General features: G+C 38.2%; 1 long non-coding RNA gene across 1 annotated transcript; it reads left to right on the top strand.

Annotated features, from left to right (window-relative positions):
• Positions 1-1,598: 1,598 nt before the first annotated feature.
• LOC145006041 (uncharacterized) lies at positions 1,599-25,301 on the top strand. Its single transcript, XR_013662759.1, has 2 exons — positions 1,599-1,946; positions 25,140-25,301. It is a non-coding gene; the product is annotated as an uncharacterized LOC145006041 (long non-coding RNA).
• Positions 25,302-26,589: the final 1,288 nt, after the last annotated feature.

Raw genomic sequence — 26,589 nt, 5'->3', positions numbered from 1 at the left:
TATGTCAGTGTAATATTCTATTTAGAATATTCCACGTATTTTTCAAAAAAAAAAACGGGATTTTTTTTATTTTATTTTTTATTTTTTTTAGTTAACTCAAGTTCCGAAAATAATATTTAAAAAAAGATTTTTTGGATTTTTCCATTTATTTTGCATTTTAGAATATGTACAGTGTAATATTCTATTTAGAATATTTTACGTATTTTTCAAAAAAAAATAGAATTTTTTTTATTTTTTTATTTTTTTTTTGCATTTTATTTTGGATTTTTTGGATTTTTCCATTTATTTTGCATTTTAGAATATGTACAGTGTAATATTCTATTTAGAATATTTTCACGTATTTTTCAAAAAAAATAGATTATTTATTTATTTTTTTATTTTTTTTATTTAATTCAAGTTCCGAAAATAATATTTAAAAAAAGAATTTTTAGATTTTTCCATTTATTTTGCATTTTAAAATTATTTTTTAGAATATGTCAGTGTAATATTCTATTTAGAATATTTCACATATTTTTCAAAAAAAAAAAACGGAATTTTTTTTTTTTATATTTTTTTTAGTTAATTCAAGTTCCGAAAATAATATTTAAAAAAAGAATTTTTGGATTTTTCCATTTATTTTGCATTTTAAAATTATTTTCAGATTTGGTCTCACGGTCTCACAAAATTAGAATGGTCTCAAATGAACCTAAACCTATATATATATATATATATATATATATATATATATATATATATATATATATATATATATATATATATATATATATATATATATATATATATATATATATATATATATATGTTTAGGTTCATTTGAGACCATTCTAATTTTGTGAGACCATGAGACAAAATCTGAAAATAATTTTAAAATGCAAAATAAATGAAAAAATCCAAAAATTCTTTTTTAAAATATTATTTTCGGAACTTGAATTAACTAAAAAAAATATAAAAAAAATAAAAAATAAATAAAAAAAATTCCGTTTTTTTTTTGAAAAAATACGTGAAATATTCTAAATAGAATATTACACTGACATATTCTAAAAAATAATTTTAAAATGCAAAATAAATGGAAAAAATATAAAAATTCTTTTTTTAAATATTATTTTCGGAACTTGAATTAACTAAAAAAAATTAAAAATAAAAATAAAAATAAAAAAAATATTTTTTTTTGAAAAATACGTGAAATATTCTAAATAGAATATTATACTGTACATATTCTAAAAATAATTTTAAAATGCAAAATAAATGAAAAAATTAAAAAATTCTTTTTTTAAATATTATTTTCGGAACATTAATTAACTAAAAAAGAAATAAAAAAAAATCAAAAAATGCGTCTCACGGTCTCACAAAATATAGATTGTCTCAAATGAACCTAACCCTATATATATATATATATATATATATATATATATATATATATATATATATATATATATATATATATATATATATATATATATATATATATATATATATATATATATATATATATATATGAGCTTAAATGGTATATTTATAGAAACAAATATATTTAAAATGCTTTATATTGGATAAATACCGATTAATTCGTATCTCTTGAGCAAGAAGAAAAGATTGGGATAAGAATGAAGTTGATAAGGATAAGATTCAAAAATTACCAAATATATGACCTTTGTGTCGCTGACATTTTACATTCGTGACGATAGCCGACTGGAGAATTCGATAAAACAACTGGTACACATGCGACTTGCAACGCGACAATACACTTTGCACGATGCGAATTCGGTGTTTCTATAAATACACAGATTTTTTGCCACAATTCTCTAACAACGAAGGTTCTTTGCCTAAGGAGTTAGAAGTTATTCTAAATGTTCAAATATCCTTTTGGTTCGATTTTGAAGGTTGGATAAGCATATTGGAGCAAATACGAAGAATCTAAAGGTAGGAGCATTAGGACCTTACTTCAGGTTGTTATATGATCGTTTTTAGCAATTCCTTTTTTTTTTTTAATTTATTCTTTCTATTTTTATCAACTGGTTAAGGGGTAAAACCTTTTTTGCTTTCACTAGAGTAGATGTAATCTTATAGATTTGGCATGATTACTTTAATTATATTATTTTTTTATTTAATTTATCATGTTTTTTGATTGTAAATCGTTATGAATTTGAGTTTTAATTGTTATTACCTATAGTTGAGTTGGTGAAATCTAGATGACCATGAACTTGAATCTTAACTAATTTAAGAACAATAAATTGTTAGGACTAATGATGAATCAAATCCTAAAGTTACGTGATAGAATTATAAACAAACATGTAAGACTACAGATTGCCATTTCTAAGCAAATAGTTAACTTTCATGACCATTGGAGTAAATTATTAGATTAACTCTCTCAAATTACGAACTTAATAATAACTGTTTGGATAGTTGATTGTACGAGCATTGTGTTAGTTGTTTTAATAATTATAATGTTAGTTAATCACACCAAAATAACTAACTAAGATAGGAATAAGTGAATATTACTAATATCCATTGCACTCTAACGAAATCCACCATAACTGAAATGTATAATCGAATCTATGTGAAAACATATTCTTTGTCTCTAAATCTAATTTTCGGATTTATTTTATTTTATGGTATTATTATTATTATTATTATTTGCATCTAGTTTAGTTTAATTAAATTTAAAAAAGAATCTCTTTTACTTTACTCTTCATAGTTTAATTAATGATTAAAAATTTTGATCTAAATCATTCATGTTCCACTTGTGTTGGACACCTGGTTTTACCTTAACTATACTGCTATACGATTAGATACACTCTTCCTAGTGTGTTACAGCTGCGATAAAATCATTTTTATAAATTTAAAAGTTTGATCATATATATATATATATATATATATATATATATATATATATATATATATATATATATATATATATATATATATATATATATATATATATATATATATATAGAGAGAGAGAGAGAGAGAGATTATCAAAGTCCTTTTTGGGTTGCCTTGATAACTAGAACTTTGTAAAAATGATATTTAGAGAGAGATGATATGTTTATTAGTTTATTATATGATTAATAAACTGTAATAAATGATCTGTTAATATATTATGATTATTTTATTAATTATAAATATATAATTTATTTCTTAATTTATTATGTGATTAATAAATTAATATGAGATCAATTGTTAAATAACTGATTTGTTAATTTAGGTGATTAATAAATTAATGTAAAATAAATAGCAAATGATTAATTATTACTCTGAAATTAATTTTCGGTTAACTAGAATTAATTAAAGGTGCACAGGCAAAATTATAATTGTTCAATAGTTGAGCAAATGAGAGGATATAGAAACCTCCATCATATGGATGGTTTTGAGGACCCTATGAGGGTTTTTAGAAGCCTCCTAGTGATAACTAAGAAACTAGATAATTGCCTAATTTGAAATATATTATTATATATTTAAATTTAGGTCTTCTAGGGTTTCTTAACAACTATAAATATGACCCATTGGGTCATTATTTTCGTGGTTCCTACTCCCTTGAAGGGGTGAACAAAATCATGCACCTTTCTCCTTTCTCCTCATGTCTTCTAGTTCTAGGGCTGGGTGTGAGCCATTAGAGGCGCCATCCTTTTCGTGCTAGCTATCCGAGCTTAACAAAGGATGTGATCACCAGCCTAGTTGGTTGTGATACATCATGGGTTATAGGCCTCAGTGGGTGAGGTCAAGAGTTCGATTCTTGACTAAGCACATTTGGGAGATTTTCTTTGGATTGGCGTGGGTTCGATTCTTTGTTCCCTTTGGTGGTGAGTGGTGCCCCTCTTGGTGGCCCGCCAGACATTCCTGATCCATCGGGTTGGGTTACCCTCTATCTATTTGCCGGTTAAAAAAAAAGTAAAATTGTTTGCTATAACAAATTTGAGGTAGGTAAACTCTTAACCTTAATTTTTAGATTTTGAAATTTTCTAGGGTTTATGCTAGATTTGTTAGTTCATAGTATGTTGCCTTATCGTGAAGATATAGATGCTTATTAGGTTGCATGTGTCCAATCTTAATTGTTAAGTGATTTTCCGCTTGGACATTTTTTGTTATAACCTAATAAACCCATCAGTGATATCATAGCTTATGCTTATCTAACATTGATTGCTCAATAATTGAATTGAACAAAAAAAAAAAAACTTTTTCTGTCAGACTGAGCTCATGACGTGACATGTATCTGTCACGATGTGAACTCAGTGCAAATTCAGAATATCGAGATTTATTGCCTAATTTAATTTATGTCATTGTTATTTGGTAATTAGCTGCTTAGAAATTAGTTACAATCTGATTTTTCATGCTTTAGATGATTAAATAAAATCACTAAATATTAGGAGATATCATTGCTCGATAATTTGATTAATTAGAATTGAATTATCCCCTATGGATTTAGTAATAAATTTAATTATAAGATTAATTAAAATATAATTATAAATAAGTTTAAAATGATTAATTAATTATATGATTATTTTAGATTATTAATATTTAAACCTTGTATTTTTTGAAAGGTTTTAAAATACACCTTATAGTATATATGATTAAATGTTTAGTATGTTATATGGATAAGACAAGTCAGTCAAATAAATAGTATGCCTCATTCACGAAACCATACTTTCAAGGGGGTATAAGGATAACGACCTATAAAATGATTGTTGAATGAGTGTCCACTCTCACCCACCGATCCCTTGGGTCGTTAACTGAATGGGTTTGATAGTACATAACCTCCAGAACTATGATACTATAAAGTAACTAAACCTTTTATAAATCCCAATTTAGTTAGTGTAACATCAATAAAAATTAATGAAATTCACACTTTTCAAAACACCCTTTTTCTATAGAAGTGTTTACAAAACCCATTATTTCCAAAACATTATTAAAAATCAGAATCGTTCGGTTTTCAAAACTTTGTTATTATCAGAATATCACAGAAATCTTAAGTCCAAAAACGCGAGGATGTGTACGGACATGCCTTCACCCTGACAAGATTCGCTGAAGTACCTAAAACCATAACCAAAAATCATAAGAACAAAGCTTAGTGAGTTTCCCCAAAGTACCAACAGATAAAAGGATAACATATATAAACAACATCATATATTGGGTGTAACATCCCAAAATACGACCCTAAATTTTTTGTTTAATCATTACTAGAATCATCATTTCAATACCATAAAATAAAACGCATACATTAATATCTCAAAACCATAACACGTATCACAAGAAACTGTATCAAGACTGAATCAAAACATATCAATGAAAAACTAAATCAACTCCCAGGACAAACTGAAGCTGTGGTGTGTGCGATGTCATCATCTTGAGCTCTTCCCTTTACTTGCGGAAGTACCTGAAACCAAACTGAAACTATAAGCACGAAGCTTAGTGAATCCCCCCAAACTACCACATACCATACAATAATATATAAACACATACTGGGCCTTGCCCACTACATCCGGAAACTGCATCGAACCGAAGTCCGGAACTAACCAGGGCCTTTCCTTCTGCATCAGACACCTTCCCCATAGCAGCTAAACTCGGACACTGGGACTTTTTATGCCCCCTCTGATTGCACTGGAAGCAAATCAGATCTTATGCCGGAATGGCGGTAGTAGTGGTTGTACAATCTCTGCTCATATGCCCAATCCGGCCACACTTGTAGCAGCCGGCACTCCCTGCCTTGCACACCCCATCATGCAATCTCCCACACTTGCCACACCGACCATGGCTCTGCTGACTCCTAGCTCTATGGTCTAAACCCTTGGGCTTTTTGCCCGAACTCCCTATACCTGGAGCCGCCTCCGGCTTCCTCTTTCTCTCCATATCAAGGTCAATCTCTCTCTCTCTCTCTCTCTCTCTCTCTCTCACCCTAGCAATCATGTCATCCAGCGTTTTACAGCTGGACCGGCTCACAAACTGGCGGATATCACTTTGCATCATCTCATGATACCGAGCCTTCTTCATTTCCTCATTAGCTGCGTACTGAGGAATGAGAAGTGCCCTCTCCCTGAACTTGGCGGTGATCTCCGCCACTGTCTCTGTCGTCTGGGTGAGGTCCTGAAACTCTCTGGCCAACTACTGCACCTCAATAATCGGTGCAAACTCAGCCCTCAATCTGGTAGTAAAGACAACCCATGTCATAGCATCCAAAGTTGTATCATCTCCAATGACATGTCCGACCTCCTCCCACCAATCCCGTGCCCTGTCCTTCAGAAGACAGGATGCCAATCTGACCTTGTCCCCATCGGGACATCTGCTCGTGCGGAAAGCGATGGCCACATCCGCCAACCATCTATTACTCGCTATGGGGTCCCATGCCCCGTGATAATCTAGAGCTCCACATGCCCAGAACTCCCTAAACGTAAGCGTGCGCGACCCCATCATGGCCGCCACCTCAGCATGAAATGTGCCTAGTCTCTCCTTCATCAACTCTAGTATACCCTCCTTGATCTAACCAAAGATCACTGGATTCTGCTCAAGAATGATACGGGTCACTTTAGAAGTAAAAAACTCTCTAGTCTGCTCATCTAGATGCTCGGATCCGGAGCTTGATCCGGATCCCTCTCCGGCACCTGAACTGCCGACTGCTGGCCTAGGTCGCAAAACTACCATTCTGAAAACATATCATGTCAAACATTAGTACACTGAAATATCTCAAGGGATTGCTGCTACTACAAGCTTCCCTGCCTCGTCTCATCCTTCCTTGATTCGAGTACGAATCCTCAGCTTTAAGTAGTATGGGCCCAAACTACCTTCCACATCTATCCGTACTTTCCTCAAGGACTGCCATGACTCCACTAAGTTACTCTACTGCTACTCACGTCCTAGGCTTGCCCTTCGGAAACCTTTGACTTCACCAAACCAATCATCAAATGCTGAAGGCCTCCTTGTAATGCCAATTAGCCACCACCTGAATACCATCACATGCAATGAGGCTCGGATAATCCTTCGAGTAAAACAGTCGTCCTTACAACGGTTAGACTCAAACGAGAGCTGCGCAATAGGGTCAAATCCGGCACTCTGAGATTATTCAATCCTGATCACTTGTGACGTGACGTATTCACCTAATGGCTAACTCCCAATACTCAGAGCCCCACAAAGCACAAATTAAGCATCATTCAGATAAAGGAAACATACTCATGCAAACTATTCTCATAGCAAGAAACTGTACTAACATATAATGCTAAGCTCATACTATCAGGCATAACCTACACAGGCTATCCTACTACTGTCTATTCACTACTATCATGCAATTCTTCTCAAGCTGAAACACATAAAGCAGGCACATAAGGCATCCTCCAAGATCCTTAGCCCTATACTAGCTTGTTGTTCTACTGAAACTAAAACTGAACTCATCTAGAACTAAAACTGAAACTAATAATATAAACTTGTATGGGTAATTTGGGAGTACTTACTTGAGCTCGGCTGATCGCATGCACCACACCTTTTACTCTTTATCAAAACTCTTTTTCTTTCTAAGTTCTTTTAAAAAAAATTCCTTTTTCGAAAATGTTTTTCCTTAGAAAATCTTTTACCGTTTCCTTAGTTTGAGTTCAGACACACCCGAAAGTGTATCCGAGTCCCTCAAACCAAGGCTTTGATACCAACTTGTAACATTCCAAAATACGACCCAAAATTTTTTGTTTAATCATTACAAGATTCATCATTTCAATACCGTAAAATAAAACCCATATGTCAATATCTCAAAACCATAACACGTATCACAAGAAAACTGTAGACTGAATCAAAACATATCAATGAAAAACTAAATCAACTCCCAGGACAAACTGAAGTTGTGGTGTGTGCGATGCCATCATCCCGAGCTCTTCCCTTTACTTGCGGAAGTACCTGAAACCAAACTGAAACTGTAAGCATGAAGCTTAGTGAATTCCCCCAAACTATCACATACCATACAATAACATATAAACACATACTGGGCCTTGCCCACTGCATCGGACCGAAGTTTGGAACTAACCAGGACCTTGCCCTCTACATCGGACCGAAGTCCGAAAACTGCATCGGACCGAAGTCCGGAACTGACTGGGACCTTGTCCCCTGCATCGGACCGATGTCCGGAACTAACTGTATCGAACCAAAATCCGAAACTGGCTGGGACCTTATCCCCTGCATCGGAATGAAGTCCGGAAAACTAACTGAGCATATGATAACATAGCATAAACATATCAACTATCATAAACACACAAGCTGCATACTGCATCGGGCCGTAGCCCGGAACACATAACACATAAACCCTGTCTAAGCCACGAAGGCATCAAACATTCTAACTACTGCATCGGACCAAAGTCCAGAAACTACTACTAGTTAAACTGGTCGGCATTGTGGCCTTAGACCCATTCCTGCTAGAAGGACACTCACCTCATGATGCTGACTGCTGAACTCCTAAATGAGAAATCCCTGACTACTACTTCGGCTGCTTCCCAGCTATCATGGGAAATAAAATACTAAATCAGAATATGGATTCTCCTATGGGTAAAATAACAATTTTACCCCTGTTATGGCATGGGTCACAACATGGCCCAAAACCCTCAATTCCTTCTAAGTCCATCCATGGCCCCACTAAAGGCGCACTAATGGCTTAATTTGCTCCATTGGGCTCAAAGCCCTTTATTGGGCCTTACTCAAGCCTAATACTAATCTTTGGCCCATAATAACTGAATTCTGAAAGCCATTAAGGCCCAAAGACCCTAAGTCCAAAAACTCAGCCCACACCGAGGCCCAAACACTCGAAGCCCAAACTGGCAGCGTACGCGGGACGTACACCAAGGTACGCTGAGCGTACTTGCTGCTGGTTTATACGCGGCACGTACCTCCTTGTACACCCAGCGTACAACCCTGTTAAGCCAAAAGTCTCATTAAGTGCTTAATAATCCGAGTCAGAAGCTAAAATCTTAGATCCAGGTCTTATCCCACATCTTAAACCATAAAGTTGCTTACTTTCAAACTTCAAAAACAACCATTTATAACCAAAAAGGTGGCTAGATCTCATGCATGGCTTCATGAAAGCCTCAAAAATCGAAACTTTACTGCTATGGGGACACTTGAGCTTCAAGGAAAGCAATCCCAAGCTCCAAAAATGAAGTTTCATGATAAAGGTCCTTCCTTTGGACCTAAAAGGTCCAAACTTCCAAAACCTCCTAAATCTAAACTTACAAGAGGAAAGTTGGAAGCTTTATACCTCTTTTAAATGCCAAATGAAGGAATGATCACAAATCTTTGAGCTCAAGGTACTCAAGTTCTCCTTCTTCCACTTCTCTTCTTCTTCTTCCCAACTTTTCTTCACAAAAATGAGCCCAAAAGATCAAACACACACATAACAAGGAGAAAGGGACGAACTAGGATTTTCTGGGGGTGAAGGATAAGTGAGGAGGCCAAATGGGAGGCTATAATGGGGTTTAAATACGTCTCAAACCCTAAAATTAGGGTTTTTCCTCTGGCCGCGTACGCTGGGCGTACCGTATGGTACGCTGCGCGTACGCTTCTCCTCCCCGCGCTTCATTTAGCCATTACGCCCAGCGTACAACGGGTTACGCCCTGCGTACAGCTTATGGGCAGGCTATAACTTGGCCCAAAACAAAAGGCCCACTCTCATATACAATTCTATTATAGCCCAAAATAAAACTTGAGAATTTAAATAAATTTATACCTCGGAAGACAATCGTTACAAATCTCCCCCACTTGAATCAGACTTCGTCTTCGAAGTCCGCTGCTACTGAATCTGAAAACAATTTCGAATAATGCTCCTACATCTCCTCCTCTGATTCCCATGTCCACTCTGAACCCTTCCGGTGCTGCCACTGCACCTTCACTAGCTGAACTACCTTGTTCCTCAAGGTTTTTGTCTTCCGGTCCAAAATCGCGATCGGTCTCTCAATATAATTCAGGCTGCTATCAACCTAAAAGTCCTATAAGGGAACAACTGCTGACTCGTCCACCAAACACTTCCTCAACTGGGAAACATGGAAAGTGTTTTGGATCTGGCCAAGCTCTGCTGGAAGATCCAACCGATAAGCGACCCGACCCAACCGGGCCAAAACCCTAAAAGCACCGATGAACCTACGGCCCAGCTTGCCCCTCTTCCGAAACCTGATGACACCCTTCCAGGTTGATACCTTAAGGAGGACCATGTCGCCTACATGAAACTCCAAGTCTGATCGTCTCCTGTCAGTGTAACTCTTCTGCCGACTCTTTGTAGTCTGCAATCTACTGTGAACCTGCTGGATCAACTCGGTCGTCTTAGGCACCACTTCGGTGCTCCCAATGACACGCTAACCGACCTTGCCACAGGAAATCACGGTCCTAAACTTTCTCCCATAGATCATCTCGAAGGTAGGGCGGTCAGTACTCACATGATAACTGTTGTTATACGAAAATTCCGCTAACGGAAGATACGTATCTTAACTGCCACCAAAATCTAGGACACATGCCCAGAGCATGTCCTTAAGAGTCTTAATCGTCCTCTTGCTCTGTCCATCCGTCTGGGGGTGGAAAACGGTGCTGAAATGGAGACAAGTTCCTATCTCGTTGTGAAACCGCTTCCAGAATCTGGAAGTAAAACGGATGTCGCGGTCTGACACTACTGAAACAGGCACTCCATGTCGTGCCACAACCTCTCGCACATAAATATCGGCTAGTTTCTCTACCGATATGCTCTCCTGGATCGGTATAAATTGAGCACTCTTCGTCAGTCGATCCACAATAACCCAAATCGAATCCACTCCACGTGTGGTCCTAGGAAGCTTAGTGATGAAATCCATGGTGATGTCTTCCTATTTCCACACTGGAATATCTAACGGCTGCATCTTTTTGTGAGGCCTCTGGTGCTCTGCCTTGACCTTCCTGTAGGTCAGGCACCTCTCCACATACCAGGCGACATCCCGCTTCATGCAGGGCCACCAATAGTCGGATCGAAAATTTCTATACATCTTCGTTTCCCCTAGGTGGATGGAAAATCGAGACTTATGAGCCTCGTCCATCAACACTTTCCGTACTCCGCCCCAATACGGTACCCAAACTCTCCCACGAAGGGTCAATAATCCTCGACTGTTATAGTCGAAGGAAGCTACTCGGCCCACAATCCTCTCACACTTCTGCCTCTCCTCCTTGACGCCCTCAACCTTAGCCTCTTTGATCTGCTCTAACAACAGAGTAATTATTATCATCCTCAAACATATGTCCCTAATCGAGGTTGCTGTCGCCTTGCGGCTCAGGGCGTCGGCCACTACGTTGGCCTTCCCTGGGTGATAAAGGATCTCACAATCATAATCCTTCAATACATCTAACCATCGCCTCTGCCTCATGTTCAGATTCGGCTGATCCATGAGGTACCTCAAGCTCTTGTGATCCGTGTAAATGGTACAACGGACCCCATAGAGGTAATGTCTCCAAATATTAAGGGCAAACACCACTGCCCCCAACTGTAAATCATGCATAGGATAGTTAGCCTCGTGAGGCTTCAACTATCTCGAGGTGTAAGCTATCACACGGCCTCGCTGCATCAACACTGCTCCCATACCTGCGATTGAAGCATCATAGTAGACTACAAAATCCTCTACTCCCTCTAGCAGGGTAAGAATCGGTGCCTCGCACAATCTCTGCCTGAGGGTCTTAAATGTTGCCTGCTGCTCAGGCCCCCAACAAAAGACCACCGACTTCTTAGTCAGTCGGGTGAGCGGTACAACTATCTTGGAGAAATCCTGGATGAATCTCTTGTAGTACCCTGCTAAACCTAGGAAGCTCCTAATCTCAGATGGAGATCTCGGGACTTCCCACTGCATCACGGCCTCTATCTTGGCCGGATCTACCAAAATACCCTTTTGGTTGACAAGGTGTCCAAGGAATTGCACCTCGCGCAACTAGAACTTGCACTTGGAGAACTTCGCGAAAAGTCTCTCCCTCCTCAAAATCTCTAGCACCTCCCTCAGGTGCTCCTCGTGCTGCTCCTGAGTCTTGGAATAAACCAAGATGTCATCAATGAATACTATCACCGATCGATCCAACAACAGCCTACATACGCGGTTCATGAGATCCATGAACGCAGCTAGAGCGTTGGTGAGCCCAAACGGCATCAACACGAACTCATAATGACCATACCGGGCCCTGAAAGCAATCTTCTGCACATCCTCATCCCTGAATCGCATCTGATGATACCCGGAGCGTAAATCGATCTTGGAAAACCAAGATGCTCCCTGCAGTTGATCAAACAAATCATCTATCCTTGGGAGTGGGTAACGGTTCTTCACCGTTACCTTATTCAACTCCCAATAATCAATACACATACAGTGCGACCCGTCCTCCTTCTTCACGAAAAAAATTGGTGCTACCCAAAGCGAACTGCTCGGCCTGATAAAACCCTTGTCTAGCAGCTCATGCAACTGCATAGACAACTTCTGCATCTCTGGGGGAGCCAACTGATACGGTGCCTTAGCAATCGGAGCCACATCATGGATCAGGTCAATCCTGAACTCAACCTGTCTTTCGGGAGGTATTCCAGACAAATCCTCTGGAAATACATCCGGGTAGTCTCGTACTACAGGAACATCGTCAACCATCGTCTTGCCCTTCTCCCAAGCGTAAACATAAGCAATATAACCGGCACAACCCTGCTAGAAATAGCGCCTCGCTTTCGCTGCTGAACACAGAACTGGTCCGCGCTGTGGCCTCTCGCCCCGAATCGCTAACTCTCCTCCACTGGGAGTGCGAACCCTCGCTAACGGCAACTCACAATCTATCACTACCCCATTGGGGCTCAGCCAATCCATGCCTACTATGATCTTATTCCCTCAGAGGGGAATGGGGACCAAGTCCACCGAAAACTGCTAACGGTCCTGTCAGCTGCTATCTCAACCTCAAGTGGAAAATCTAGCTCCCCTAGAGCTCTGCTAAACCTCTTGCTAATCGCAAGAGAGACAAATGATCGGGTAGCCCCCAAATCAATCAATACTGTGGCTGAAATGGCGTTCACTGAGAACGACCCTATACAAAACATATAACCATAAGAAATAATCAATAATAAAGGCAAAGATAAGGGAAAAATACATACCCGTCACCACATTAGGAGTCGCTCGCGCTTCTTCTGCTATCAGCTGAAAAGCCATACTCTTCACCACCGGCGTCTCGACTCGGCCCTGACGTCCATCTGTAATCCGCAAAGTAGCAGGAGCAGGTGCTGACACCTTCCCCGCAGCAGCTAAACTTGGACACTGGGACTTTTTATGCCCCCTCTGATTGCACTAGAAGCAAATCAGATCTGATGCCGCAATGGATGTAGTAGTGGCTGTACAATCTCTGCTCATATGCCCAGTCCGGCTGCACTTGTAGCAGCCGACACTCCCTGCCTTGCACGCCCCATCATGCAATCTCCTACACTTGCCACGCCGACCGTGGCTCTGCTGACTCCTAGCTCTGTGGTCTGAACTCTTGGCCTTTTTGCCTGAACTCCCTGTACCTGGAGCCTACTCCGGCTTCTTCTTTCTCTCCATTTCAAGGTCAATCTCTCTCTCTCTCTCTCTCTCTCTCACCCTAGCAATCATTTCATCCAGCATTTTACCGCTGGCCCAGCTCACAAACTAGCGGATATCACTCCGCGGCATCTCGTGATACCGAGCCTTCTTCATTTCCTCATCAACTGCGTACTAAGGAACGAGAAGTGCCCTCTCCCTGAACTTGGCGGTGATCTCCGCCACCGTCTCTATCGTTTGGGTGAGGTCTTGAAACTCTCTGGCCAACTGCTGCACCTCAATAACCGGTGCAAACCCAGCCCTGAACTAGGTAGTAAATTCAGCCCAGGTCATAGCATCCACAGCTGTGTCATCTCCAATGACATGTCCGACCTCCTGCCACCAATCTTGTGCCCTGTCCTTCAGAAGACATGATGCCAATCTGACCTTGTCCCCGTCAGGACATCTACTCATGCGGAAAGCGATGGCCACATCCGTCAACCATCTAGTACTCGCTATGGGGTCCCGTTCCCCGTGATAATCTAGAGCTCCACATTCCTGGAACTCCCTAAACATAAGCGCGCGCGACCCCATCATGGCCACCACCTCAGCACGAAATGTGCCTAGTCTCTCCTCCATCAACTCTAGTATATCCTCCTTGATCGAACCAAAGATCACTGGAGTCTGCTCAAGAATGATACGGGTCACCTCAGAAGTGAAAAACTCTCTAGTCTGCTCATCTAGTTGCTCGGCTCCCGAGCGTGATCCGGATCCCTCCCCGGCACCTGAACTGCCGGCTGCTGGCCTAGGTCGCAAAACCACCATTCTGAAAACATATCATGGCAAACATTAGTTGTGACAACCCAAAATTTCCATTCTTAACAAACAATATCACTTCAATAGAAGTTATAGCAGTCACAACAAATTTTCAGACTTTTCCGTATAAGTTTGAATAATTCAGGGTTTACACTTCAGGAGATATCAGGAGAGTCGATGCACTAGAGTTTTGTGCAACTCTGTTATTCCAACACTCTATTATATTAGAGTTCATTCCAGGAATAAAATATTTTCTGCTAAAAATTTCAGGACTATAAATAGAATTCTGAACCAATTTCATTCATTATTCAGTTTTACAACTAGAGAAAAGCCATTTTCTCTCTCATGGATCTTCGGGTTTTCATCCCAAATCGTGAGTACCTCTCTCTAGTAGTGTTATATAGCTCTTAATGTGTTTATAACATAGATTAGATAGCTAAACAACTAGATTTAGCAGTTTACCCCCAAGGTGTTCTTGGGTGGTAAACTCCCGAAAACGATGCCTAGCCCTTCCCCGTCATATGTTACTACCTTAGGCTTGTATATAGGTGTAATTGGGACAACAAAACAACAAAGAAACACCAAAGATTGGGTGTTCACAGCCCAAGAATATCTTGGACCAAAGTGTGATTTTAACACTCTTATGTATTTTATAACTATGTTTTCACTTAGTAGATTTCACATACTTCAAAAGGTGACACATGAAATGGTTTTCTATCTTAAAATACCTTGATAACAAAAGTATTAGTTTTGAAATGTTTATTAAAATGACATCAAGTCACTCTTAATTATTGTTCAAAACTCCTAGATATTTTGCAAAACCATTATTTTTACATTCTTGAGCAGAACTACACTTATACGCATATGATCTTATATATGTATTGATGTTATAGTTTCCATCCTTCGTTCAGTTTCCCACACCGTGGTGTATCGAGGGTGCATAAATCTACTTGAACAACCAATTACTTTCCAGTTAATTATCATAGGGATAGTTAGAAGAAACAAAACATTATTTCTATTACAAGGAATCACACAAGAGTCAGTTCATTCATGAGTCTATACCAGTAGCTTACATGATACATGAGTACAAATACCTAGGATTACATGATACATGAGTACGTTTACATAGCTACATTTATCTGAATACGCTTACATGAATACCATACATGAGTACTGTTACTTAGATACATTATCCTGTATTCACTTACCTGGATACTTGTACCTAGAGTTATTAGGAAAATTTATTCGTACCTTCTGTGTAAATTTTCCTGCCTATCCCTGTTCGATGGGATGTCTAGATGGGACTAATCATTCTGGAACCCAACGGTTAGCAACACTAGGTGATGAACATCTACGGGTGTCTAAGATTATCACATATAATAGGTGGATCAATATCGGAACTAACCATTTCTCCATCCTACTGTTGCAACAGAGGATGAGATGAAAATCTTCGGATGATTATTAGGTTAACGATTATATTAGGAGTCAGCCACGGGACTAACCCTTCCTCCAACCTGCTGCTGCTACGGAGGACAATTGGACAATCTTCGGATGTTCATTAGGTTATACATGTCGCTTACTGCGATGGCATGTTAGTCCTGGTAACTAGGGATAACACTTACATGATTATATTTTTCCTATATACTTTCTTTTGTGATATATTCACATAAACGATGAGTTAGACTACGTACTTTTAGTACTAGTCAATAGAAAGGAAAAACTGTCATTTTACTTACAAAACATTTAGGTCTTGGTAGAAGACTATCATATCATTTTCCTATTTTACTTTATTTTGTGATATATTCACATAAACGATGAGTTAGACTATGTACTTTTAGTACTATTCAATAGAAAGGAAAAATTATCATTTTACTTACAAAACATTTAGGTCTTGGTAGAAGACTATCATATTATTTTCCTATTTTAGACTACGTACTTTTAGTACTAGTCAATAGAAAGGAAAAACTGTCATTTTACTTACAGAACATTTAGGTCTTGGTAGAAGACTATCATATCATTTTCCTATTTTACTTTATTTTCTTAAACGATGAGTTAGACTACGTACTTTTAGTACTATTCAATAGAAAGGAAAAATTATCATTTTACTTACAAAACATTTAGGTCTTGGTAGAAGACTATCATATTATTTTCCTATTTTACTTTATTTTGTGATATATTCACATAAACGATGAATCAGACTACGTACTTTTAGTACTAGTCAATTGAAAGGAAAAACTATCATTTTACATACATAACATATAGGTCTTGGTAGAAGGCTATCATATTATTTTCCTATTTTACTTTATTTTGTGATATATTCACATAAACGATGAGTTAGACTACGTACTTTTAGTACTAGTCAATAGAAAGGAAAAACTATCATTTTACTTACAGAACATTTAGGTCTTGGTAGAAGACTATCATATCATTTTCCTATTTTACTTTATTTTGTGATACATTCACATAAACAAAGAGTTAGACTAAGTACTTTTAGTACTAGTCATAAGAAAGGAAAAGCCATCATTTTACTTACAAAACATTCGGGTCTTGGTAGAAGACCACATTTCATACGTATATCAACTGTTCTATTTAAATATTTATATGACATTCTTAATAGCATTCCAAAACAGGAAAATAACACCTAAATACTTATGAATTCACCAGCTTTAAAGCTGATACTCGCTTTCAAAATAACTTGTATTCTTAGGTCATTAGTTAGACAGGTGCGATGGCCAGTTTTTTGAGAAGACGGAGCACAGTCAAGACTCATCTTATTTTGATTATTTATTTTATTGTTGTACATTATGAAAGAACACACATGTATTAAAACTTTACTTTTAATGCAATGGATGATGTTGTTGCTTGTTTACTACTTTACACTGTTATGATACTTCCCATGACGTCCTCCACCCCGGAACGTTTCCGCCGTTCTTGGTTTTGGGGTGTGACAGATTGGTATCAGAGCATTATTTATAGTGAATTAAGTATATCAACCCATAAAACATATACTAACTATAAACACATTGGCATTAAAACACTATGTCTAAGAGTTTATACTTTTAAATAATAAAACATTTAACAAAGTATACGTGCCTGCATTCATACTAAAATCCGTGTCACAATGACAAGAACAAAAGTATTGAGATTGTTGAATATCACAGGTAAGCTCGGGGATGTATGGTCAGTCTTGGGAGTGACATAGCCTGATCAACTATGCTATTCTGAGGAGTGATTAGCACATGCCCAAGAATGATTGTGATATGGCAACAAGTCTAAAAACTTACCAACATTACCACAATGAGAACATTATAATAGAACCTAAGTCTAAAATACCATAGGGGTGTTTTGTGTTACTATAAGTACTTTATACTTGAGAACTAAAATGGAATCTTCATTCCTAAGTTGATAATTGCTAAGTGGATACGCTAAAGTTATATGTAACTAGGATGTTATAGACTTAGAATCGGTGAAATTTTTGCTTTACCCCTATTCCTTGTGAATTTGGAGTTGAGGTCACTTATTCGAAGGCCTATCCAGTGTTGATTACATATAACTGGTATGCACTTTACAAATAGCGATGGAACTAATGAAGATTTCCTAAATAATTATCTAGATAGTTCATCTAATAATTATTTTCTTACCCCAATTCTCGCGTAGATAACATGGCTGGATTCCATCCCCACGGCAACCTGTTCCTTCCGAACGAAGTGATTGCTGGATGGTTTGGAGAAGAACCAGATGATGATTATCCAATCCCTTTGAATAATCATCATGCTGACGACCTTTCAGACGATGCCATCTCCGAACCCGAGGTTGAGAACCTACCCCAGGCAGCTCCCTTTCCGATTCCTAACCCTCGTCCGGCTTTTCATGGCCCGACGCCTGAGTGGGTTGAATATTTGGAAACATGGAGCCAAGGAAAAGATCAGCCCATGCCATTTAATGGTGACCGAAGCTTCTATGACCTGAGCAATGGGGGCTCAGCAGACAGAATCATGCCAATTCTGATCCGAAGAATTGCACAAAATGAAATTCAGGGCAGGACAGCTCTACCACGTATCGCAGAAGTTGATACAAATGGAGGAATGCATATGTTTCGCACCAGTCACCTTGAACATGCTCGTTAGAGTTCTGAGAGAGACCATGAAACCCTGCTGCAAGCACTGGCTAAATCACGAGCCGAAGTCATAAAACTTCGAGTACGTCAGAGAGTGTACGAAAGACACCTACTTGATGTGGAACGCCAACTGGCTGAACTGAGAGTTCACCAGAGGGATGACCGTCGCTAGTAGTAGATACTTTACCTTATATTCCTTGTTAGAAAGGAATCGTGTTCCTGTCTATGCCCGATGTGGCATTTTCTATGAAAATATCTTGTACTGTAAGTACTTTAGTTAGGTCTTTATGCTGTCAAGAACTATCTTCTCTAGCTATGATGTAAGACCTTTTACAAGGTCATTTTCCCGAACCTGTACGTCATGAATATCAAATATATTGATAGTCCAATAACTTCTGTGTCATTCTTTATTCAAATACTCTTATCATACTTTCATTAGAATCTATTTGAAACATGCTCTAGTCAAGTCATTGGACTATAGCAATTTAACTCTGGAGACATCTCCGAGTCTCTTTTAATGGTTGGATCACGTTACTCGCCAACTAACGATACCTCGGCTAGAACGACAAACATCTTGAGACCATTGTATGAACTTACTTCCGATCTTTGCTAGGACTACATCATAGGGATGTAGGTCAAACCTTCGTGAACATACTTCCATTCTGTACTAGGACTGTATCGTAGGGATGTAGGTAGAACCTTAGAAAACATACTTCTATTCTTTTCATGAGCGATCGAACTACGTCTATGTTCAACCATTTTCGCTCACAAATTCATTTTCTTTCCGTGAAACAAAATCATGTCGCCAAAGAAAAACGATCAACCCAACAACCAAGCACCGACCCTTCAGATTGATGTGGCTACTTTTCAAGCTGCAGTCTTGGCTGCCGTGTCAGCTATTCTGACCCACATGAACGCTAACAACGCAAGTCTTAGCGGGATTGTTAACAACAATTCCAATCCGAGTAACAATCAAGCACCTCAACGAGCAACAAACTACCACGATACCCCGAGTGCCGAGGCCAAGAGTAACAAACGGAAGTTTTGGGCCAAAAGGCAGGAGAAATAGCTTCGAGGGGCGAATAAAAAACAATCACCGGTAACGACCTTCACAACTACGACATCTGCACCTCCTACTACCATTCCTTCTTGTGTCCCAATTGTCCCTACACCAGCCAGACAATATGCCGGAAACCTACCAAAATGCTATGAGTGTAGCTTTCATCATCTGGGTAGTTGCCGACCGTTACACTGTTATAAGTGCAACAGGAATGGACATACTGCCAGTTACTGCAGGATCTAGATCCAACACGTTTCTTCAACCACCATGTCCAAACCTCTCAGATATGTCATCTATGTGGCGTCATGGGACGCTTCAAGAGGGACTGTCCAGCAGGGAAGGGCAACGACGAATCCGGAGGAGTTTGACCTCAGAATGGGAAGAGGCAGTTAAGGACCCTAATATAGTATAGGTTCCCTCTAAAATTGTCACTATTTTGTATGTTCAAAAACATGTTTAAAACTAGTACAACCAGAGTCTTATCTTTTGCGGGATCCTGTCCGTTTAGGGATGCTCGTGCTGCGTGTTCTTGTCTTTTGCAGTATACCTTGTTCGCAACAATAGTCTTGTAGTAAATCTAAAAGTACAGTAACTCTGTTAATGGTTGCACTATTGTGTTTTTGTCTGTAATGCCTTATGTTCAAATCTAATGTATTTAGTTTCCATATGTTTCCGACTTTATCATACGACTCGAGTAAATTTGATCCTTGCAATACCAGCCTCATAAGTATATCTCTTTCTGAGAAATTGTCTTTTAGCGAAGCCGTCATATCAGAACACCGAAGTACTCATACAAGGAGTACCTTATAGCTCTTTTCCTTTCCGAAGGAATCCCCACAGTATTACTCGTGCAGTACGTCAAGTTCAATTCCAGGATTCATACAGTTGATCTATCACAGAAGAATGTATACATGAGAGTGATATATAATCAATGTTCTACTGGTTTAGAATTGATGATTCCACTTTAAATTCTTTTCCCTCGATGGGATGTGAGATTAAGGAAGAATCATTTATTCGACTACCTTTTCAGTCTTAATTATATACGACTCGTATACACAAAATTGTGATCATTGAATCACGTATGAATTCTAATATGAACTTCAGGACGGAGACTGTACAGGAGTACGAGTAATTGCCTTGGCATAGGAACAAACTTAGAACCCAGTATGACTCTTATAACCAGATCGCCTTCAGTCTAAACACCTACGGAAGATACAAGAACAGTCCGGATAACACAACGAACTACTCAACAATAGAATTAGAAGACCAGGCTTCTCACCCTTGAGAGCTCTGGTCTTATTATTACCAGAATTCGACGGAGTGCATCTTATGTACCTCGACGACCGGAGACTTCATTAAGATTTCCTTTAGAAATCGTTGTCTCTGCCTCGCATAGACGAGTTGATTGAGCAACCACAGGGAAAGTGTTACTTTCAGAAACGGACCTGATATCCGAATATCACCAGTTCGAGTGTTAGGGAAGGTTGTTCTAAAGACTACCCTCCGAACTCGATACGGACACTTCGAGTCCGTAGTGATACCCCTCGGATAGGACCAATACGCCCACGGTATTCAGGAGCTAGATGAGTGGAGTACGTCTTTCTTACTGGGATCAGTTCGTAATTTCTCCATGAAATGACTTACTTATCTACACTCGTAATAAGGAAGAACCCATAGAAACATTACCCTCAGAGATACTTTTCACAAAGTCTCTCAACATGCGTTTTGGAATTAAGAGTCAAATTTCCTGAGACACACTATTAGTGATGTGGAAATTCTTAAGTACTCTGGCAAGTTATCCAAAACCGTTGGGAATTTGTCGGCACCGTAGTCACCGACGAAAAATTCGCCAAATTCTAGGTCTTACAGACCTACTATCATAGTCCATTTAGAACTCCTCGCAAATTTCAGAAACCCTTTTAACTTTGACCCAGCGAGGGGTGACCCTCGACTGGGAAGTCAAGAAATAGAAAGAACCTTTGGAATACCAAGTGAGAGACCAAATTCTTTAAGAAACCTCACTCTGGGAATGGCTTAAATACGCTTCGTAAAGCGTGGAAAGCTAAATCCAATATAGTTAGGACCTCCGAGATTCCTACCAAAATCGATCCTGCATCTCACCGACTAGATCTACTCCGCGAACTCAGTAACGTACATTTTACCCTTCGTGTCTCGAACTAGAAACAATACCTTTCCGTTAGAACTCTCGTAAGCCCTCTCGACGAGATCGGGATTAACGAGATCCTCGCCTTTGTATTAGAAACGTAACGAACCTTGACCGAGAGGTCAAGCAGATGAAGCAGCGCTGTCGCCCGTTAGTGAAGGTTCGTTGGGATACCACCCGAGAACCCGATTTCACTTAGGAGCACGAGAACCAATCGATTAGGAAGTTCACATAACGACTCGAACACTTCTACCTACTTCCTTGCCTAAATTCTAATTTCGGGACGAAATTCCCTTTAACAGAGGGATGATGTGACAACCCGAAATTTCCATTTTGAACAAACAATATCACTTCAATAAAAGTTATAGCAGTCACAGCAAATTTTCAGACTTTTTAGTATAAGTTTGAATAATTCAGGGTTAACACTTTAGGAGATATCAGGAGAGTGGATGCACTAGGGTTTTGTGCAACTCTGTTATTCCAACAATCTATTATAAATAGAATTTTGAACCAATTTCATTCATTATTCACTTTTACAACTAGAGAAAAGCCATTTTCTCTCTCACGGATCTTCGAGTTTTCATCCCAAATCGTGAGTACCTCTCTCTAGTAGTGTTATATAGCTCTTAATGTGTTTATAACATAGATTAGATAGCTAAACAACTAGATTTAGGAGTTTACCCCCAAGGTGTTCTTGGGCGGTAAACTCCCGAAAACGATGCCTAGCCCTTCCCCATCATATGCTACTACCTTAGGCTTGTATATAGGTGTAATTGGGACAAGAAAACAAAAAAGAAACACCAAAGATTGGGTGTTCACAACCCAAGAAGATCTTGGACCAAAGTGTGATTTTAACACTCCTAAAGCTTTGGACAATTACCTAGGTTTACTCCTACATAAATTAAGGACTTAAACACATCCAAAAACCCCTCGTTTGAGAGTTTACGACCCTATGATTGTGCTTGGGCCTTGAACATCAAATTAAGGCACCAACGTGTGCATAAGGCCTTCATTTGCTTTAGGTAAAAGTGTAGAACCTATCCTACATGTGTATGAGACTTGAAAGCATCAAAAACACCCTTCCATAAGAGTTTACGTCAGTAAACTCAAAGGGATTTGGCCTTTGGGCCGTAAACTCCTCAAAGGAGTGTATCTATGCCCTAAAATCTTCCAAGATTTAAACCACCAAGTTGGAATACTTCTAGGGATCATTTAGAACCTCAAAACACAAAATAACACCAAGTTTAGGAGTTCACGGCCATAAACTCAAGAGTTTACGACCGTAAACTCCATATGTGGGATTATATGGAGAGTAAACTCAAGTATGAGGTCCTTTGGAACCCTAAACCCATTTGCCTTGTCCCACAACAACTTAGATGCAATCCTTAGGGCCTATAACACTTATATAAAATGTTTTTATGTTCTAGGATGTCTTAACATTTACAATTAGTAATTTAATACTAATTGGGTGCATATATGTATGATTATATGTTCATTAGGATCATAGTTTGTGTACAAGTCCTCACTTGACACCTAACAATCCGACACCATTCAGTGCATCCAAACCACCACCTACAGGTGAGTTCATAACCCTTAATCAATGTTTTAAATGATTTTAAATGCTTTAATTAGGGGGGATACAAGTAGAAAACAGTATGTTATTAAATCAATCTTATGTATTTTATAACTGTGTTTTCACTCAGTAGATTTCACATACTTCAAAAGGTGACACATGAAATGGTTTTCTATCTTAAAATACCTTGATAAGAAAAGTATTAGTTTTGAAATGTTTATTAAAATGACATCAAGTCACTCTTAATTATTGTTCAAAACTCCTAGATGTCTTGCAAAACCATTATTTTTACCTTCTTGAGCAAAACTACACTTATACGCATATGATCTTATATATGTATTGATGTTATAGTTTCCATCCTTCGTTCGGTTTCCCACACCCTGGTGTATCGAGGGTGCATAAATCTACTTGAACAACCAATTACTTTCCAATTAATTATCATAGGGATAGTTAGAAGAAACAAAACATTATTTCTATTACAAGGAATCACACAAGAGTCAGTTCATTCATGAGTCTATACCAGTACCTTACATGATACATGAGTACAAATACCTAGGATTACATGATACATGAGTACGTTTACATAGCTACATTTATCTGAATACGCTTACATGAATACCATACATGAGTACTGTTACTTAGATACATTATCCTGTATTCACTTACCTGGAAAATTGTACCTAGAGTTATTAGGAAGATTTATTCGTACCTTCTGTGTAAATTTACCTGCCTATCCCTGTTCGATGGGATGTCTAGACGGGACTAATCATTCCGGAACCCAACTGTTAGCAACACTAGGTGATGAACATCTACGGATGTCTAAGGGTATCACTTATAATAGGTGGATCGATATCGGAACTAACCATTTCTCCATTCTACTGTTGCAACAGAGGATGAGATGAAAATCTTCGGATGATTATTAGGTTAATGATTATATTAGGAGTCGGCTACGGGACTAACCCTTCCTCCAACCTGTTGCTGCTATAGAGGACAATTGGACAATCTTCGGATGTTCATTAGGTTATACATGTCGCTTACTGCGATGGCGTGTTAGTCCTGGTAACCAGGGATAACACTTACATGATTATATTTTTCCTATTTACTTTATTTTGTGATATATTCACATAACGATGAGTTAGACTACGTACTTTTAGTACTAGTCAATAGAAAGGAAAAACTATCATTTTACTTACACAACATTTAGGTCTTGGTAGAAGACTACCATATCATTTTCCTATTTTACTTTATTTTGTGATATATTCACATAAACAATGAGTTAGACTACGTACTTTTAGTACTAGTCAATAGAAAGTAAAAACTATCATTTTACTTACAGAACATTTAGGTCTTGGTAGAAGACTATCATATTATTTTCCTATTTTACTTTATTTTGTGATATATTCACATAAACGATGAGTTAGACTACGTACTTTTAGTACTAGTCAATAGAAAGGAAAAAATATCATTTTACTTACAGAACATATAGGTCTTGGTAGAAAACTATCATATTATTTTCCTATTTTACTTTATTTTGTGATATATTCACATAAACGATGAGTTAGACTACATACTTTTAGTACTAGTCAATAGAAAGGAAAAACTATCATTTTACTTACAGAACATTTAGGTCTTGGTAGAAGACTATCATATCATTTTCCTATTTTACTTTATTTTGTGATACATTCACATAAACAAAGAGTTAGACTAAGTACTTTTAGTACTAGTCATAAGAAAGGAAAAGCCATCATTTTACTTACAAAACATTCGGGTCTTGGTAGAAGACCACATTTCATACGTATATCAACTGTTCTATTTAAATATTTATACGACATTCTTAATAGCATTCCAAAATAGGAAAATAACACCTAAATACTTATGAATTCACCAGCTTTAAAGCTGATACTCGCTTTCAAAATAACTTGTATTCTCAGGTCATCAGTTAGACAGGTGCGATGGCTAGGTTTTTGAGAAGACGGAGCACAGTCAAGACTCATCTTATTTTGATTATTTATTTTATTGTTGTACATTATGAAAGAACACACATGTATTAAAACTTTACTTTTAATGCAATGGATGATGTTGTTGCTTGTTTACTACTTTACACTGTTATGATACTTCACATGACGTCCTCCACCCCGGAACGTTTCTGCCGTTCTTGGTTTTGGGGTGTGACATTAGTACACTGAAATATCTAAAGGGATCGCTGCTACTACAAGCTTCCCGGCCTCGTCTCATCCTTCCTTGATTCGAGTACGGATCCTCTGATTTCAGTAGTACGGGCCCATACTACCTTCCACATCTATCCGTACTTTCCTCAAGGATTGCCTTGACTCCACCAAGTCACGCTACTGCTACTGATTTCTGCTACTCACATCCTAGGCTTGCCCTATGGAAACCTTTGACTTCACCCAAACCAATCCTCAGCTGCTGAACGCCTCCTTGTATTGCCAATTAGCCACCACCTGAATACCATCACATGCAATGAGGCTCAGATAATCCTTCGAGTAAAAGACTCATCTCTACAACGGTCAGACTCAAACGAGAGTTACGCAATAGGTTCATATCCGGCACTCTGAGATTATTCAATCCTGACCACCTGTGACGTGACGTATTCACCTAATGGCTAACTCCCATTACTCAGAGCCCCACAAAGCACAAATTAAGCATCATTCGGATAAAGGAAACATACTCATGCAAACTATTCTAAGAGCAAGAATCTGTACTAACATATAATGCTAAGCTCATACTATCAGACATAACCTACACAGGCTATCCTACTACTGTCTATTCACTACTAGCATGCAATTCTTATCAAGCTGAAACACATAAAGCAGGCACATAAGGCATCCTCCTAGATCCTTTGTCCTATACTAGCATGTTGTTCTACTGAAACTGAAACTGAACTAATCTAGAACTGAAACTGAAACTAATAATATAAACTTGTATGGGTAATTTGGGAGTACTTACTTGAGCTCGGCTGATCGCATTCACCACACTTTTACTCTTTATCAAAACTCTTTTTCTTTCTAAGTTCTTTTAAAAAAAAATCCTTTTTCGAAAATGTTTTTCCTTTGAAAATCTTTTAGCCTTTCCTTAGTTTGAATTCAGACACACCCGAAAGTGTATCCGAATCCCTCAAACCAAGGCTCTGATACCAACTTGTAACATCCCAAAATACAACCCAAAATTTTTTGTTTAATCATTACTAGAATCATCACTTCAATAGCATAAAATAAAACCCATTCGTCAATATCCTAGGACAAACTGAAACTGTGGTGTGTGCGATGCCATCATCCCGAGCTCTTCCGTTTACTTGCGGAAGTACCTGAAACCAAACTGAAACTGTAAGCACGAAGCTTAGTGAATTCCCCCAAACTACCA

Source organism: Lactuca saligna, chromosome 7 (genome assembly GCF_052625555.1).
Source record: "Lactuca saligna cultivar CGN05327 chromosome 7, ASM5262555v1, whole genome shotgun sequence".
NCBI lineage: Eukaryota > Viridiplantae > Streptophyta > Magnoliopsida > Asterales > Asteraceae > Lactuca > Lactuca saligna.
Note: the sequence above shows the minus strand (reverse complement) of the source record. Positions and strands in the feature narration are given on the sequence as shown.